General features: G+C 39.1%; 1 protein-coding gene across 3 annotated transcripts in view; it reads left to right on the top strand.

Moving 5' to 3' along the window:
* PSD3 (pleckstrin and Sec7 domain containing 3) overlaps positions 1 to 19,644 on the top strand; it is a 572,386-nt gene that overhangs the window by 344,554 nt on the left and 208,188 nt on the right. The gene's annotated exons all lie outside the window — the stretch shown is intronic.

Raw genomic sequence — 19,644 nt, forward strand, 5'->3', positions numbered from 1 at the left:
AGTAAGAAAAATCAAAACCTTTAGAGGTTTTAAAACATCACTACTACTAATAAATCACTGTATTTGAAAGTGACCTTTGAACCTTCTTTTCTTTTCTGGAAGATGGTTGTTGTAGCCATGTGTGTGTTTAGAGTGTCATTACACGAGTGTGTCTGCACCCCTGTGATGGGTTGTAAGCCATGTGCAGAGCACTATGGAGCTGGTCAGGCAGGGGGCGGGTTCTGTACTAAAGGCCGGATTTCTCCTTCAATCTTCCTGGCAGATTTAATATGTACTTCTTTAAGAGTCTTTCACTATTCATCTCTTTTTTTGGTCAGTTTGCATATGATATTTTATATTTCTGTCCCAATCAAGAGCTGCTAATTCTTGCTACTTTTTGCCAATTGTAAATAGCTGTAAACATATATAATTCCAGGTAGTTTGAGGATGTGGATACAGTTTTTTTCTTTTCTTTTTTTTTTTTTTAAGTTTTGCTTCCTGCATCGCTTGTCCTTTACTCAACAAAACTGTTTTCCTTTTTCCAGATGTTTTATTAAACATCTGGAAATTCAAAGAGTCTTCCTAAGAGGCTCATAGAACGCAGTTGTGCCCAAATGTGTGATCCAGGAAACACCTGGTGGCTTAGGTAGGGAGGAGTGATGGGAATGTGCCTGGGTATTTGATGCCCAGTCCAACAAAACAAGGTTATGTTTTTGTATCCAAAGCCAGAACTTTGGCCCTCCTTGCAGGGACTATCTCTGTAGGTTTTCTCTGTATGAATCAATTCTGCTCTACTCGGTATGGCAGTAGTCCTTAATGGACGTGTCACAATGGACAGTCATAATTGCATGTAGGTTTTTATTTTACACTATCTGGGCATTAAGGATAAGAAAACTTACATATCTTCACTTTTCTGTGTTTCAGTGAGAGAAATACACTACTTGTATCACTATGAACACAAGAAGTATGAGTAGTACTTTTTAATCCTGTGTTTATGGTATACAGAATGCTTTCTTAACTATTACCTCAAAAATGTTTGGCAAAACAAAATATAAAATACTGAGTTTTGCTGTACACATGTGTGCTATATTCCTGAAAAGCTGTTTGGTTAAAATGAAACCACTTGACCATAAAATAGTAGATGCAGGCAGTTTTAGGAATGGACATAAAATATCCTGGAACAAGCAAGTCAGTCTTTCTCTAGAAGGTGTCCATAGATGAGATCTACCACCTCACTAAATAGTGCTTCCTCGACCTAAAGGTGTTCAAGCAGTAACTGGGCAGTTAGTCTGAATATTGAACAAGGGGTTCAGCTAAAAGAATATTTGGACTAAATGACTTTTAAAGTCTTGCTCAAATGAGCTTCTGTGGTATATATTTTGTTATGGTTTAGCACAGATATGAATGTTGTTTTAAATTAAGATGACCAGTAGCATATAATAAAGGAGGAGATGCCTTTGAAGATTGCTGCTTCTGCCAGTGTTGCTTATGTGACTTGAGAAAGTGCTTTTCTTTGGAGTCCTCTAAAAGTGAGTAATGCAGAGGCCTGGGTTTGGTCATTTTTTCAGGCCAGACACTCGATTTCAGATTTTTTTTTTTTTTTTTTTTTTGCGGTACGCGGGCCTCTCACTGTTGTGGCCTCTCCCTTTGTGGAGCACAGGCTCCGGACGTGCAGGCTCAGCGGCCATGGCTCACAGGCCTAGCTGCTCCGCGGCATGTGGGATCCTCCTGGACCGGGGCACGAACCCGTGTCCCCTGCATCGGCAGGCGGACTCTCAACCACTGTGCCACCAGGGAAGCCCTTAATTTCAGATTTTTAAATTTTTCATAAGGACTTTGTCTTTTGTCAAATACCCTAATAGAGTCTGGTTCAGAGGAACTTTATATATGCTACAAATCGAACTTATTACTTTGGCGGTCTCCATGGAGCCCACTCATACTCCTCTTCCAGGTGCCTTCCAGAAACTGTTTGATCAGGGAGAACAGGGCAGAGTGGTGTGAAGCAGGCTTCCTGACAATCGGAAGTCACAGCCACCTACATTTCAATCTCTGTCTTCATTCTTCCCTTGTAGCCTCATTCTCCTGGCCTAGAATAACTCTGTTACCGCTCACATTCCTTTATCCTTTATGCTCACAGGATCTCCACGTCAGCTGCCTGACAGTTTTACAGATGTCTGTGGCAGTTGGGTGGATCCTGAAGTTCTGTGATATCTGTTTTTGCACATTGTCTAAGGATTTGTGCTAAACTCCGCTCTCCTCACTTGCCTTTTTGTTTTTAACCTGCTTTTCCCATTTTAGTTTTTTGGTTTTGGGGTTTTTTTGCATCAAACCCCTTTGCTTTCAAGCTCATTATATCTCTAAATTAGAAAATTTTTCTGACTTGCTACTTTCTTCTACCATCATTTCCTGTTTTCCTCTTACCATCATATTTCATCTCCTCAGGGATTTTAGGGATTTTAGCTCCAATTGAATAACATTTCAGGTCCTGGAAGAACTTGTGCCCAAGAACAAGGCTGAGACATGAATACATGCTGTAGCCATACTGTGTTTCTGTTAATATATTTTCTGATTATAAAATTTATTAAACACTTGATATAGAAAATCTTTAAAGTATTAAAAATGCTTTCAGTTTTCCTGTATCCCAGAGAAAATTAAAATTTTTGAATATTTTCTTCTAGTCCTTTTTATCTGTCTGTGATGCTAAATGATCTGACCTCTTTGTAATCCCTGTTCCTGCCTGCTTCCTACAAAAACAAAAAAGAAAACACACATAAAGAGTGTGCTAAAGCTGAAAATCTTCTTTTATAATTTCTTGTGGGGGAGAAAAGTAATGTGAGCATGGAATGGATAACATGGGAAATAAGTAAATGCTGCTCTCTGATTCTAGAGAAATGGACATGTGTGAATGGAGGAACAGATGAAATAAGGAGTGTGAGGGTAAAAGGCTGTTAGCTGCACAGGAACCTTGTGAGGGTGCTCTGTTAGGAAATGGGGGGGGTGGTGAGCAGCTGTAGGCCAGCTCACAGGGGAAGGTGCATCAGGGCCACTGGAGCAGATATGAAACAAATCTTCGTTCTACCAGATACACTTGAACAAAGTCTATTAAAGCCGGGTACAAAAGTGGGAAGTGACATACAAGGCAGTGAGTCCCCAAGGCAAGACTCCTGGGTGCCCTCTTGGAAGCTGACGGCCACACACCCTTCTGAGCTGTCTTTGGCCTTTTGTCCAGCCCTGTGGAATATTGTTTGGTGTCCTTTTATTTACTGGATCTAGTAGGGGAGCTGGAGCAGGTGAAAGTTTGTGAAATGGAAAGAGAAGGTTTGGTTCTGATTTAATGTAAAAAAATCACCAAGGCAATCTGTATGGAAAGAAAACAAAGGAAGTAATGTTTTTTTTAATCTTTCAAACTCAGTCATAATGGTAGGAATTCATTAAAGCCAGTATTGTGGCAGCTTTGGAGAAAAACCTAAAAGAAATTATGTAAATAACTAATATACAAATACTTAAAAAGATAATATATCAAGCATATTTAACACTGAAATTGCAGTATGTTTCTGCAATTTTGCTTCATATTTTCTTTTAAAATTCGAGCAAAATATGTTTGGCTCAAAAGCTCAAAACATTATTATTGTGAAAAGAAAAGCACAGTTAGAGTGCTTAGGCCACGGTTACAATGCGTGACCTCCAACCTGGCCGATGGCAGTTGCTAGAATTGCACTGTGCACTCGCTGCCAGCTCCCCTTCCTCCCATTCTGGAGCATTTAAAAATTTTTTCTTTTAAATGGCTCTTTACAAAAAGTAGGCCTGTTGTAGATGGACAACACGGAGTGAAATGCTTACTCTCTGAAAAATAGTAGGGAGAAACATGGTTTCCTTTGGTGATTTGTTTATTTTTATTTCATCCTGTTGTTCTGGTTTTAAATTAGATATTGGAGAAGAAAACAAAACTTCCTAGATCTTGGGACTCCTTTAAAAATGTCTGATTTCAGTGCTGTTGGCTAACTTTCATTTTCTCTTCTGACTAGCAATATTTTGTTCACATTTGAAGAACCTCAGGTTAAGTCCAGAGGTCTGAATTTTGTTCTTAGAGGAAGGTGCATCCTTGATCGGCCTCGTCTGTTTGGAGTCTGGCAGGAGAGGGGTGCCTGGGGCTTGGCCTGCTGCCGCTGTGCCCCCAGCTCGGTCCTGGAGAAGGCGGAGATGGCTGTGCTCACACACTGTCTGCGCCAAACACAGAAATGGAGAGATGTTACCTTGGGGGCCTTTGTTTTGATTTATAAAATTCTCATTCTGTACAAGATCAAATTAGCTGTTTTAAAACTGTGTATTTTTAAGCCATTGATTCAAATCAGATGAAGAATAGTTTCTATAACTAGATTGGTCTGTCACAAAGGTTCGTCTGATCATGCTACTCCTCTGCTTAAAACCCTTCATCCCATAACTTCCCTCAACACTTAGAAAATAAATTTAGACTCCTTACCAAGGCCTACAGGGCTTGCAAGGTCTGGTTCCAGCAGTGTCCCCCGCTCTGCCTCATCTCTTGCCAGTTTTTCCCTCACTGCCCAGGGTGAGCCACCTGGCCTTCTTGCCGCTGAGTGAATACCCGCAGCGCCTTCTGCCCTAGGCCCCTTATTGCTGCACACGCCTGGGACATTCTCCCTTCGTTGGCTGCTCCTCCTTAGGAATACGTTGGCCTGCCCACGTACTCCACTGCATCTGTGCCACTGCAGTGCCTAGAAAGGTGAAAACTACTTCCCTCAGCCCTTCTGCTGCGGTTTCAGTCTGTGATTTAGGTTTAACCATCAGAGATGCCATGTGAAATGTGCCAGGTGAACCTGGGCCACAAGGAGGCCAAGTCCACTTGCGGTGACGCTGCCGTTTCTGCTGGCGGTTCATTTTTCTGTGGCTTCTGTGGCAGATGTCTGCATGCATCTCTGAGGCAGGATGTGGGGTGCAGGTTATGTTGCAGTCCAGGTGTTCTGGTGGCAGCTCCAACCTGATCGTGGTGAAGCCGGTGGCTCCGTGGCAGTCCACTTCTGCACTAGAGCTCTGGAGGTATTTCCTGGACACGCAGCCTGGACTTTTCCTTTGGCCTTTCCAGCAATCTGTGAACTAATTAATGTCTGATAAATCACAGTCTTGGACTAGCTAAGCAGGTCCGGTTCTCCCCACTGATGCTCTGACCAGCGTTGGCGCCGTGCGTCCCCTCCCAGCCAGCACTTACCCCTGCCCTCCCCGCCCCGTCTCCCCCGCTGCAGTTCTTCAGGGCACTTTGGCATCCTGGCATTATGCATGTTCTTGCTCATTCTCTTACTGGCTGCTTCCCTCACTAAAATGTATGTTCCCTGAGGGTAGGTGCTTTATATTTTTACAGCCATGCCCAGCCAGACCTAGAACAGCGCCTGCACGTAGTAGGGTCTCAGTACATACTTATTGAATGAACTTAAGTGCCAGCTCTAGTTTGGGGGTACCTACCTAGAGAAATGAGATAGACACTGAAGACTGACTGCATGGGGTTCAGTGGAAGAACAGGGTTATTAGTAAGTGGTACTTGTCACGGGCTGTGGAGCAGCAGCCAGGCTGATTACAACCACTGAGGCAGCGCATGGATTGATACCTGTGTCCAGAAACACTTCCAAGTGATTTTCCTTTTAAAAAAATTCTGTTATATTTAGCATATAAGACTAAGACTCTAGAAATAAATTTCATTTTAAAATTATTGTCAGTTTACAAGCTAGGCAATTTAGAATTTGTAGAGCGCTTACCTTTCTTGAACAATCTGAATTCAGATGATTCAAAGAATAACAGATTATTGTCTTTCCTTAAAGTGTTCAAATTTGTAGGTGAACAATAAACAAACACATACATGAATACATTAATAAAATAAATGCCCTAAAATTGAGTTTTTTAGATCTGATTAATCTAGACCAGTGCTTTTCAAATGGCAGGTTAATATCCATTATTAATGATCCATTAAGTTAATCTAGTGTTTTGTGGCTAGCATTTCTTTCATTAAAGTGGAATAGAAAAAAAATGTAGTCCACATAGGACAGGTAAGTATTACTTCCTGAAACTTTTGTTTCAGATACATATGTGTATCTTACATATACCAGGTCATGATGAAACTGTAATTTCTTACTGAAGATTGGAGTAAAAACTCTATTCTAGTTGCGTCTCTATTGAAAAACATAGAGACACAACTGGATTATTTACAACTCATTAATGATGGCTCTACCCAGAAGTGCTGCTAAGGTTGAAAGTTAGAAGTTTATCTACGGAGAGACCTAACTTACTGTTTTTTAGAACCCTGGGCCTGGAGCCAACACGTGAAGCCATGGTCAGTGCTTGCACAGTGGCAAGTGAGGAGAGAGCAGTAGGCCCCCCTGTAATCCACTTTAAGAGTAAATATCCACTTAAAGACAAACACTAGACATTACCAAATAAACCCAGTGCATTTGGAGAAAATTCACCTTGACAGATTGATGTGTATATCCTTTTAAACATCTTGGAATTTATTTGTTGTGCTCTATTTGGAAGCTGCTTTGTGTCTTCCTACAGTAAAGGACTTAACTCACATGGTGATGACATTAGCACACATGTATTTGGTTTAACTGGACTGTAATATAAATGATCAGCTATACTCTACTGATAATCGTTATGATTCTGTTTTGTCCTGTGTAGGAGGTTCCTTGCTATACGCTAGGTTTTAAATTACGGTCTTCACAGAGGGGCTTGTTAAAATAGGTTACTGTATATGGGTTTAAAATTTATAGCAAGCTGAATGAACCTTGTTTTGTCACTGAAATTATTTATGCCAACTCAAGATATATGTCATGTCCTCTGACCAAAATATCTTTATAGTTACAGTATTTAAGATAAAATGTAATTTTATGAAATTGTAGAACTTGAAACCTGCAAGGACCTTAGAGCTCCTACTTCTGTACCGATGAGTACACTCAGGCCTATACTGAGTTTCGCTGGAGATTTTCTCACTCTTTTCTTCAGGCCTTTCACTGCAACTTTGAGGAATTGCTATTATAATTATTTTCTCATTGCCTTAAGTGTAAAGGAGGAAGAGAGTAAGCCTGAGGATTAAAGTGAGCCCATTAAACTGTGAATTAGACGTGATTCCTCAGTCTCTTTCCCACTTCCCCTACCTCCAGGGTGAGGCTGGGCACCTTTGCCAAGATTGTAAATAAATATTTTTTAAATAATTGTCATTACAGCAGCAAGGTTGTTTGTTACCTGGGCCAGGAGCAGAGGAAGAGGATGTTGGTGGCAAAGCCCCGTCTGTCCTTAGAAATTAAGCTCTAGCCCAAAACTTTCCTGTTGTGCTCGACCAGACCAAAACCACAGTCCCTGCCCTCTGTAGGCCATCGCAGGTAACTGACTTTGTTTATTCAAGTATGCCTCTTTGGGGCTCTTACGTCCTGTTCCAAATTTTCCAGCCTCACACTGTATTCTTTTGGGGAGGAGTGTAATAATTCTTCTCTATCTTATGACATTTCTAGTGAGTCTTACATTATTATAATGATCTAGAATTAGCAGAAGGCAATACACATAAGACCAATAAACCTGTGGGCTCTGAATTCCAGCTGTGCCACTTCTGACCTTGGGAATGTTGCAGTCGTCTGAACCTTTCTGTCTCATCTGGAACTATGGAGTGATGATCATTATCTATCTCACAGTCTTGTACATTTTGTCTTAATGAGGTCATTCATGAAACAGTGCTCATAACTCTGCCTGGCAATAGTAGTAAATGTGTTTGCTGCAGGGCTGCTGCCTAAAAACCCTAAACCTCCCTGGCCTGAAACTGCCAAATTACTGTTGTCAGCAATCACTTGCACAGCTGTTTTTTGAGGATCTGCTACTCACTTGTTGCTGTGGGGAATCCAGGAGAAGGTTTCTGGGAGCTTCTGTACCTCTGTGTGGGGAAGTCTTAAACTTGACCCATGAGCAGAGCAGTGTGCCCGGTGGTGCTGCTGTGGGTTAGGAAGGAGGGTAGGTTTCCTAGGAAAGGGAGGACGAGGAGTATGAGGAATTTTTTTTGAATGATCTCTCGTTGCTCTTTACTAAAAAAGAAATCTATGCCAATTTATTAACTCAAGGTACTTCTTATCTGAGCCTATTTTATCAGCACATTCTTTCCCACTTGGTGAAACTACGAAGAAACCATATAGTACTCAGAACATTATTTAGCTGGGGTGGCATCAGGACAAAGGGAGTTATTTAGATGAATGTTTCATGTCATTGGTCTAAGGCAGCTCAGTGTAGCCATTTCCCATGGAGATGAGTTTGCCAATGGACCACCACCCTCAGAGTTCCTGAGTTGCCAGGAGATTGCCAGCTGGGCCAAAATATATCCAAGCCCATTAGCTAAGGCTTCTCCCCGCCTGGACTGTATGTGTATGGGCACTGCCAATGCTCCTGCATGTGGCTTTTTTGCTCTTCGTCCTTGGCTGACAAATAGCTGACAATGAGTATTTCTTTAGCTATTGTAACATATTCAGTCAAGTTAAAGTGAATCCTTCTAGCTTGTTGAGCTATCCTGTTTCTTTTTTTGAACTACCATGTGATTAAGTTATACATAGTTATGATAGAAAAATTAGGAAATGACAAGCAAAATAAGAGAAAAAAATTCTCCCATAATAACATTTTATGGAATAGCATTGCATCATGTATTTATATTATTATATATTATGGAGCGTATAATATAATATTGGGATATAATATAATCCCATTATATTATGTAATTATACATTATTATGTAAAACATTATGATATTATACTATAATATTATATATTGTGTTCCTTACATAGCTTTGCTATGTAACAAACACCCCCAGAATCTCAGTGACTTAAACTAGGTATTCGTGTCCCTTTGGGATGGATATGGCTGAGTGTTCCAGTGTCGTCTCTTCGGAGGCCCAGCCTGGAGGAGCTGTCCCTCTGCAGACAAGCCCATTCCTGTGTTAGAAAGAAGAAGAGGAGAGGCTGAGCCAATCACACAATGCACTGAACGCTCCCCGTGCAATGTGCATATCTACTCTTATTCTGCTCGCCAGCGCAAGCTACACGGCTACGGCCACATCCGTGGAGGGGTAGGAAGGTTTCCTCAGAAACCTTGGAAGTAGGTTGCATGGTAGGCATTTTGTGAAAACTAACACAGTCTGTGATAGTTTTGGTCACAGATACTCCATTTCTCCACACAAAACACTCGTGTGCTGTACTACAGCAACCATTCTTCTCTTTCCTGTTTCTGAGGGCTTCCCTCCTCCTACAGGCAGGGTGCACTCACCCCGCCCCAGAGAGATACAGCACATGCCGCCTTCTTTAGGGCTTTACAACAGCTGTAATGAACCTGGATACAGTGGTTGTGGTCTGCTTTTCCCTTTCGTGTGTGTGTGTGTGTGTGTGTGTGTGTGTGTGTGTGTGTATTTCATTAATTTTTATTGGAGTATAGTTGCTTTGCAATGTTGTGTTAGTTTCTGCTGTACAGAAAAGTGAATCAGCTATACATATACATATATCCCCTCTTTTTTGGACTTCCTTCCCATTTAGGTCACCACAGAGCACCAAGTAGAGTTCCCTGTGGTATACAGCAGGTTCTCATTAGTTATCTATTTTATACATGGTATCAATAGTTTATATATGTCAATTCCAATCTCCCAATTCATCTCACCCACCCCTTCCCCCTTGGTATCCATACGTTTGTTCTCTACATCTGTGTCTCTATTTCTGCTTTGCAAATAAGTTCATCTGTACCATTTTCCTAGATTCCACATATAAGCGATATTATATGATATTTGTTTTTCTCTTTCTAACTTATTTCACTCTGTATGACAGCCTCTAAGTCCATCCATGTCTCTGCAAATGGCACAATTTCATTCATTTTTATGGCTGAGTAATATTCCATTGTATATGTGTACCACACCTTCTTTATCCATTCCCCTGTTGATGGACATTTAGGTTGCTTCCATGTGCTGCAGTGAACATTGGGGTGCATGTGTCTTTTTGAATTATGGCTTTCTCCGGGTATATGCCCAGCAGTTAGATTGCTGGGTCATATGGTAAATCTTCACATGTCAATATATATTTCAATAGAATGTTAATGCTTGCACTGTACTTCATTATATATGCTATAAGTTATTTAACTTATAAGTTGGGATTTTTATCTTTTTTCTAATGTCTAGAAATTTGTATTTTAAGGATTTTTTTTACCCTTGTCTGTCATATATGCTGCTTATATTTTTTCTAGCTTTCCTTCTAACTTTATGTGTGTTATTTTTTTAAATTTCAGCTTTTAAATATTAAGCAGGACAGAGATACTATGGATGGTATATTGTACAAAAGCAAAATGGGGTAGAATAGAGGTAATGGAAGCAGTAGGACTGTGTAGGAGGCCTCTCAGTAACTGGGCAGGACTGAGATGGAAATGCAAAAAGTGCAGGAAGCATTGAGATACACTTATTTTCCTTTACACTTAGTATTTAAGGTTTCCCACTGTTGAAGTTCATCTTCCCAGAACCGGCCCTCTCCTAAAGGGAAATTCTCCGTTTATAGTCTAGTAAGAGAAAAAAATGTTCGGAATAAAGCAAATGATCTTTATTTCAGTGACAGTAAAGTCAGTGTTTGAAGGGAAGACATAAATGTATTTGTTTTCAATTGGGAAGCAACATTTTGCTACATTATGCTTTGCTTTGCTTTTTGCTTTTTCATCTTTTTGGCATCTTTGTTTTAGATCTTATCTGCCAGGAAGTTCCCTTTTAATGAATCAGCTGCTTTTTGAAATCATCACCACAATTTTAAGAACAGGCTAGTGATATTGCAGTATTTTCAGGGTTAAAAGCACTTTGATTAATGTGAAATTCATTGTCAGTATACTTCAGGCCAAAATGTGAAAATGATTGCTTTGAGATTCAATTGCATTCATTTCTATTCATGTAGTTTTCAAATGCAAGGTTTACTTACTAATTTTTAGGCTTAGTGTTATATATTCTTAATAGAAACACACTCGTGTTTTTTTTACTTTTTGTAAAAAAAAAAAGAAAAAAAATGGAAGATTAGCAACTGGCCTTTTAGAAATAGCATCTATTGTACTATAATCACCTGTTCTTCTGTGGCAGTCGTTTCATGTTGTTTGTTTTAACCAGTAATTCCACTTCCAAGGGAATTCTCTATGTGGGAGTCTATCTTCTGTGGGTGATTATTTACACCAACAAAAAAGACACATTAATTGTTTGTATTATTAGAAGTTTGTTTCAAACTTTTCCTTGAAATGTAAATATTTGATCCCCTCAGATTTCAAACATTCTAGTGATAATGAAGAATTGAAGGAAAGCAGTTTTGATTTCAACCTCTTGAAAATCTGATTGAGCATCTTCAGGTGCCTTGGAGGGGACAGTAATACAGTCTAATTCTAGGTAAGCCCTTCCTGAGTGGATGGGTCCGTGTAGCTGCAGAGTCATTCACGTGTTGGTCAGTGAGCTGCATTCTGTCTTACAAGCCACAGAATGCGCACCAGAAAAATCTCTGCCTTGGTCCGTTCTTCAAGGGGAAAAGACCCTGTAGCCAGAGGAACAGTGAGGGAGCTCAGGCCCTATGGTAGTATTGCCTTCTGATTGGTGCAGTGCTAGCAGCAGAGAATTAAAGGACATTTCACCCAGCTAGTGACCACTGGCAAATAAAAGAGTTTTCCAGCTAGGATTTCTCACAGTTCTTGTCCTCAGAAAAGCACGAAAATCAAGATAGTCTCAGAAAAGAGAGAAAGACATTTTAGAACATGAAAATTGCCCTGGCAAGCAGTGCATGAAACAATAGAGTGCCTCTTGTAAAGAGTATCACTTAAGGTATAGGAGTATATACCTTAACATTTTAAGTGATTTCCATCTTGTAACTCTTAGAAGAACCTGTAAGTAGTTTACTTACATATACATACACGGGCACATAAAATATGTCTATTTTACAGAATTGAAAACTGAAACTTAGAGAGCATAAGTAGCCAGAGGTTCCCCAGACAGTTCCCCCTCCATCTTTCATCACTGCTGTTTCTATGGGCTCAGGATAGTTTACTGAACTCTCCAGGTCATGTTTTGAAGTTACTGGGGAGAATATGGATCAGAGAAAGAGACTTACAAGTAGTTGCATCTTTTTCCAGATGATCTTAAACAGTAGAAAGAACTGTTAGTTACAAGTAGGTTGTCTCAGCTTCCTCTGCAGATGGATGAGTGATAGGTAGCACAATGCCTGGCAGTGGTATGTGCCACTCCAAGTACTGGAAATCAACCTCAGGATTCCTGGGAAATATTCTGCCTCAGGAAATAAAATGTTAAAATGAATGGGATCTGAAAGAGTTTGTTTTTGCTTTTATTTTCAGTTCTTTCACATAATTTTCATATAATTTGTAGGCAAAAAGTCCTACCTTCCATAAATGGTCCTGTGAACATAGTGTTTCACATTCAAGACATGTTCGTGATTGTTTTTTGGTTAGATGGAAGAAGGTTGAGATGAAATATTGTTTATAAGTTTCTACTTCGTAAGAAGATGTTTACACCCTTGGGAAAGCTGTTGGCTATGCTATTGTAAAAGGTCTTGCAATTGGTGAATAATTCCACTCTAAGAGTAGATATCCACTTAAAGACAAACACTAAACATTGCCAAATAAACCCAGTGCATTTGAAGAAAATTCACCTTGACATATAGATGTGTATATCCTTTTAAACATCTTGGAATTGATTTGTTGTGCTCTATTTGGAAGCCACTTTTTTGGTCTTTCTACAGTAAAGGACTTAACTCACATGGTGATGACATTAGCACATATATATTTGGTTTAACTGGACTATAATATAAATGATCAACTATCCTCTACTGATAATCATTATGATTCTGTTTTGTCCTGTGTAGGAGGTTCCTTGCTATATGCTAGGTTTTAAGTTACAGTCTTCACATAGGGGCTTGTTAAAATAGGTTACTGTATATGGGTTTAAAATTTATAGCAAGCTGAATGAACCTTGCTTTGTTATTGAAATTACTTATGCCAACTCAAGGTATGTATAATTTCCTGTGACCAAAAAATCTTCTTAGTTACAGTATTTAAGATAAAATGTAATTTTATGCAATTGTAGAACTTGAAACTTGCAAGGACCTTAGAGCTCCTACTTCTGTACAGGTGAACAAACTGAGGCCTGGGGACGTGAAGGGGCCTACAAGGTTGTGCAGCAGGATGGTGGCATTGCTGCAGCATTACTCAGGTGTTCTGAGCTCTGTTCTACTGTTTCCTCAGACATAGGCAGAGGGAAAGACAGAAAAGACAAGAAAGGCAAGCTGTTTATGCCCTTGTTTTGGTGTCTCGGGAAAGTTATTTAACTTTTTGGCCTTGTTTTCCTCTTAAATAAAAATGAAACTGCCTTTTCTGCATCGTATTATGTATCTAGTCTGTTTTTGGGTTTTTTTTGATGCGGAAATGAGCCTTTGGATATATGTGTACATATAGCTCATTCGCTTTTCTCTACAGCAGAAACTAACACAACATTGTGAAGCAACTACACCCCAATTAAAAAAAAAAACATTCTTTTTTATACAATGAAGTTTCTTTAAGTCCTTATGCTCCAGAGTTCAGATAATTTATAACAGGTGACCACGTCTGTTGATATAATTACAGACCTAGAAGCTGTCACCCTGTCTTTCAGGCCTGCAGGGGGAAGGCTAAATGACCAAGCTGTGCTCATGCTGATGGTTAGCTTCCAAAGCAAACTGCTGATTTCCACAAGTGTAGCAGAAAGGTTTAAGGTGATAAGTGTGGCATACAGCCTTTAAGCAATGTTCATACTGTTCATGAGGTGTTTTATATCTTTAAGAGCTTGATCTAAAAGAAAACAACCATGCTCTAGAAACTACATCATGTTCCCTATTATTAATATAAATATATACTCTTTTGATGACTCATCCATGGGAATCTATAAAATATTCATACTTCTAACAGCCTATAATGAATTCATGGATTGTAGGTACCTTTTATATTATATCTAATTAAGTGCTTAAATTAAGAAATCTGTTTCCAAAGGGAAACACGGAGAGTTGCTGCATTGTTATTTGTTTTTATTTTTTCACTTTTTATTCTTTTAACGTCTTTATTGGAGTATAATTACTTTCCAGTGTTCTGTTAGTTTCTGCTGTATAACAAAGTGAATCAGCTATATGTATACATATATCCCCATATCCCCTCCCTCCTGTGTCTCCCTCCCACCCTCCCTATCCCACCCCTCTAGGTGGTCACAAAGCACCAAGCTGATATCCCTGTGCTATGCGGCTGCTTCCCACTAGCTATCTATTTTACATTTGGTAGTGTATATAAGTCCATGCCACTCTCTCACTTCGTCCCAGCTAACCCTTCCCCCTCCCCGTGTCCTCAAGTGCATTCTCTATGTCTGTGTCTTTATTCCTGTCCTGCCCCTAGGTTCATCAGAACCTTTTTTTTTTTTTTTTTAGGTTCCATATATATGTGTTCGCATATGGTATTTGTTTTTCTCTTTCTGACTTACTTGACTCTGTATGACAGACTCTAGGTCCATCCACCTCACTAAAAATAACTCAATTTCGTTTCTCCTTATGGCTGAGTAATATTCCACTGTATATATGTGCCACATCTTCTTTATCCTTTTATCTGTCAATGGACACTTAGGTTGCTTCCATGTCCTGACTATGGTAAATAGTGCTACAATGAATATTGTGGTACGTGACTCTTTGAATTATGGTTTTCTCAGGGTATATGCCCAGTAGTGGGATTGCTGGGTCATATGGTGGTTCTATTTTTAGTTTTCTAAGGAACCTCTATACTGTTCTCCACAGTGGCTGTATCAGTTTACATTCCCACCAACAGTGCAAGAGGGTTCCCTTTTCTCCACACCCTCTCCAGAAGGGGTTCCCTTTTCTCCACACCCTCTCTTTTTGATGATGGCCATTCTGACTGGTGTGAGGTGATACCTCATCATAGTTTTGATTTGCATTTCTCTAATGATTAGTGATGTTGAGCATCCTTTCATGTGTTTGTTGGCAATCTGTATATCTTCTTTGGAGAAATGTCTATTTAGGTCTTCAGCCCATTTTTGGATTGGGTTGTTTGTTTTTTTGATACTGAGCTTCATGAGCTGCTTGTATATTTTGGAGATTAATCCTTTGTCAGTTGCTTCATTTGCAAATATTTTCTCCCATTCTGAGAGTTGTCTCTTCGTCTTGTTTATGTTTTCCTTCGCTGTGCAAAAGCTTTTAAGTTTCATTAGGTCCCATTTGTTTCTTTTTGTTTTTGTTTCCATTACTCTAGGAGGTGGATCAAAAAGATCTTGCTGTGATTTATGTCAGAGAGTGTTCTTCCTATGTTTTCCTCTAAGAGTTTTATAGTGTCTGGCCTTACATTTAGGTCTTTAATCCATTTGGAGTTTACTTTTGTGTATGATGTTAGGAAGAGTTCTAATTTCATTCTTTTACATGTAGCTGTCCATTTTGCCCACAACCACTTATTGAAGAGGCTGTCTTTTCTCCATTGTATATTCTTGCCTCCTTTATCAAAGATAAGGTGACCATATGTGCATGGGTTTATCTCTGGGCTTTCTATCCTGTTCCATAGATCTGTATTTCTGGTTTTGTGCCAGTACCATACTGTCTTGATTACTGTAGCTTTGGAGTATAGTCTGAAGTCAGGGAGCCTGCTTCCTCCAGTTCTGTTTTTCTTTCTCAAAATTGCACTGGCTATTAGGGGCCTTTTGCGTTTCCATACAAACTGTGAAAGTTTTTGCTCTAGTTCTGTGAAGAATGCCATTGGTAGTTTGATAAGGATTGCATGTAAACTGTAGATTGCTTTGGGTAGTATAGTCATTTACACAATGGTTATTCTTCCATTCCAAGAACATGGTATGTCTCTCCATCTGTTGGTATCATCTTTAAATTCTTTCATCAGTCTCTCATAGTTTTCTGCATACAGGTCTTTTGTCTCCTTAGGTAGGTTTATTCCTAGGTATTTTATTCTTTTTGTTGCAATGGTAAATGGGAGTGTTTCCTTAATTTCTCTTTCAGATTTTTTCACCATTAGTGTATAGGAGTGCAAGAGATTTTTGTGCATTAATTTTGTATCCTGCTACTTTACCAAATTCATTGATCAGCTCTAGTAGTTTTCTGGTAGCATCTTTCAGATTCTCTATGTATAGTATCATGCCATCTGCAAACAGTGACAGCTTTACTTCTTCTTTTCCGATTTGGATTCCTTTTATTTCTTTTTCTTTTCTGAGTGCTGTGGCTAAAACTTCCAAAACTAGAGTGGGCATCCTTATCTTGTTCCTGATTTTAGAGGAAATGGTTTCAGTTTTCTACCATTGAGAACAATGTTGGCTGTGGGTTTGTCATATATGGCGTTTATTATGTTGAGGTAAGTTCCCTCTTATGCCTACTTTCTGGAGAGTTTTTATCATAAATTAGTGTTGAATTTTGTTGAAAGCTTTTTCTGCATCTATTGAGATGATCATATGGATTTTCTCCTTCAGTTTGTTAATATGGTGTATGACATTGATTGATTTGTGTATATTGAAGAATCCTTGCATTTCTGGGATAAACCTCACTTGATCATGTTGTATGATCCTTTTAATGGGCTTTTGGGTTCTGTGTGCTAGTATTTTGTTGAGGATTTTTACATCTATGTTCATCCGTGATATTGGCCTGTAGTTTTCTTTCTTTGTGACGTCTTTGGCTGGTTTTGGTAACAGGGTGATGGTGGCCTCGTAGAATGAGTTTGGGGGTGTTCCTCCCTCTGCTATATTTTGGAAGAGTTTGAGAAGGATAGGTGTTAGCTCTTCTCAATGTTTGATAGAATTCGCCTGTGAAGCCATCTGGTCCTGGGCTTTTGTTTGTTGGAAGATTTTTAATCACAGTTTCAATTTCAGTGCTTGTGATTGGTCTGTTCATATTTTCTATTTCTTCCTGGTTCAATCTCGGAAGGTTGTGCTTTTCTAAGAATTTGTGCATTTCTTCCAGGTTGTCCATTTTACTGGCACACAGTTGCTCGTAGTAATCTCTCATGATTCTTTGTATTTCTACAGTGTCAGTTGTTACTTCTCCTTGTTAATTTCTACTTCTGTTGATTTGAGTCTTCTCCCTTTCTTTCTTGATGTGTCTAGCTAGTGGTTTATTAATTTTATTTATTTTCTCAAAGAACCAGCTTTTAGTTTTATTGATCTTTCCTATTGTTTCCTTCATTTCTTTTTCATTTATTTCTGATCTGATCTTTATGACTTCTTGCCTTCTGCTAACTTTGGGGGTCTTTTGCTCTTTTTTCTCTAATTGCTTTAGGTATAAGGTTAGGTTGTTTATCTGAGATTTTTCTTATTTCTTGAGGTAGGATTTTATTGCTGTTAACTTCCCTCTTAGAACTTCTTTTGCTGCATCCCATAGGTTTTGGGTCGTCATGTTTTCATTGTCATTTGTGTCTAGGTATTTGTTGATTTCCTCTTTGATTTCTTCAGTGATCTCTTGGTTATTTAGTAGTGTATTGTTTAGCTTCCATGTGTTTGTATTTTTTCCAGATCTTTTCCTGTGACTCATATCTAGTCTCATAGCATTGTGGTCGGAAAAGATACTTGATATGATTTCAGTTTTCTCTAACTTACCAAGGCTTGATTTGTGACACAGGATATAATCTATCCTGGAGAATGTTCCATGAGCAGTTGAGAAGAAAGTGTATTCTGTTGTTTTTGGATGGAATGTCCTATAAATATCAGTTAAGTCCGTCTTGTTTAATGTGTCATTTAAAGCTTGTGTTTCCTTATTTATTTTTATTTTGGATGATCTGTCCATTGGTGAAAGTGGAGTGTTAAAGTCCCCTACTATTGCTGTGTTACTGTCGATTTCCCCTTTTATGGCTGTTAGCATTTGCCTGCGTATATGGAGGTGCTCCTATGTTGGGTGCATAAATATTTACAATTGTTATATCTTCTTCTTGGATTGATCCCTTGATCATTATGTAGTGTCTTTCTTTGTCTCTTGTAATAGTCTTTATTTTAAAGTCTATTTTGTCTGATATGAGAATTGCTACTCCAGCTTTCTTTTGATTTCCATTGGCATGGAATATCTTTTTCCATCCCCTCACTTTCAGTCTGTATGTGTCCCTAGGTCTTAAGTGGGTCTCTTGTAGACAGAATATATATGGGAGGTCTTGTTTTTGTATCTATTCAGCCAGTCTATTTCTTTTGGTGGGAGCATTTAATCCATTTACATTTAAGGTAATTATCAATATGTATGTTTCTATTACCATTTTCTTAATTGTTTTGGGTTTGTTATTGTAGGTCTTTTCCTTCTCTTGTGATTCCTGCCTAGAGAAGTTCCTTTAGCATTTATTGTAAAGCTGGTTTGGTGGTGCTGAATTCTCTTAGCTTTTGCTTGTCTGTAAAGGTTTTAATTTCTCTGTCGAATCTGAATGAGATCTTTGCTGGGTAGAGTAATCTTGGTTGCAGGTTTTTCCCTTTCATCACTTTAAATATGTCCTGCCACTGCCTTCTGGCTTGCAGAGTTTCTGCTGAAAGATCAGCTGTTAACCTTATGGGTATTCCCTTGTATGTTGTTTGTTGCTTTTCCCTTGCTGCTTTTAATACTTTTTCTTTGTATTTAATTTTTGTCAGTTTGATTACTATGTGTCTCGGTGTGTTTCTCCTTGGATTTGTCCTGTGTAGGACTCTCTGTGCTTCCTGGACTTGAGTGACTAGTTCCTTTCCCATGTTAGGGAAGTTTTCAACTATAATCTCTTCAAATATTTTCTCAGTCCCTTTCTTCTTCTCTTCTTCTTCTTCTGGGACCTCTATAATTCGATTGTTGGCATGTTTAATGTTGTCCCAGAGGTCTCTGAGACTGTCTTCAATTCTTTTCATTTTTTTTTTTTTATTCTCTGTGGTAATTATTTACACTGTTTTATCTTCCAGGCCACTTATCTGTTCTACTGCCTCAGTTATTCTGCTATTGATTCCTTCTAGAGAATTTTTAATTTCCTTTATTGTGTTGTTCATCATTGTTTGTTTGCTCTTTAGTTTTTCTAGGTCCTTGTTAAACGTGTGTTGTATTTTCTCCATTCTGTTTCCAAGATTTTGGATCATCTTTACTATCATTATTCTGAATTCTTTTTCGGGTAGAATGCCTATTTCCTCTTCATTTGTTTGGTCTGGTGCATTTTAACCTTGCTTTTTCATCTGCTGCATATTCCTTTGTCTTCTCATTTTGCTTAACTTACTGTGTTTGGAGTCTCCATTTTGAAGGCTGCAGGTTTGTAGTTCCCGTTTTTTTTTGTTTTTTTTTTTTGGTGTCTGCCCCCAGTGGGTAAGGTTTGTTCAGTGGGCTGTGTAGGCTTCCTGGTGGAGGGGACTGGTGCCTGTGTTCTGGTGGGTGGGGTGGATCTTGTCTTTCTGGTTGGCAGGGCTGCATGTGGTGGTGTGTTTTGGAGTGTCTGTGAACTTAGTATGATTTTAAGCAGCCTTTCTGCTAATGGATGGGATTGTGTTCCTGTCTTGCTAGTTTTTTGGCATGGGACATCCAGCACTGGAACTTTCTGACCGTTGGGTGGAGTTCGGTCTTAGTGTTGAGACGGAGATCTCTGGGTGAGCTCTTGCCGATTGATATTACGTGGGGCCGGGGGGT

The sequence above is a fragment of the Delphinapterus leucas genome, chromosome 21 (assembly GCF_059928025.1).
Source record: "Delphinapterus leucas isolate spDelLeu-1000000601 "Yukka" chromosome 21, BTC_Dleu_Yukka2, whole genome shotgun sequence".
NCBI classification, from domain to species: domain Eukaryota; kingdom Metazoa; phylum Chordata; class Mammalia; order Artiodactyla; family Monodontidae; genus Delphinapterus; species Delphinapterus leucas.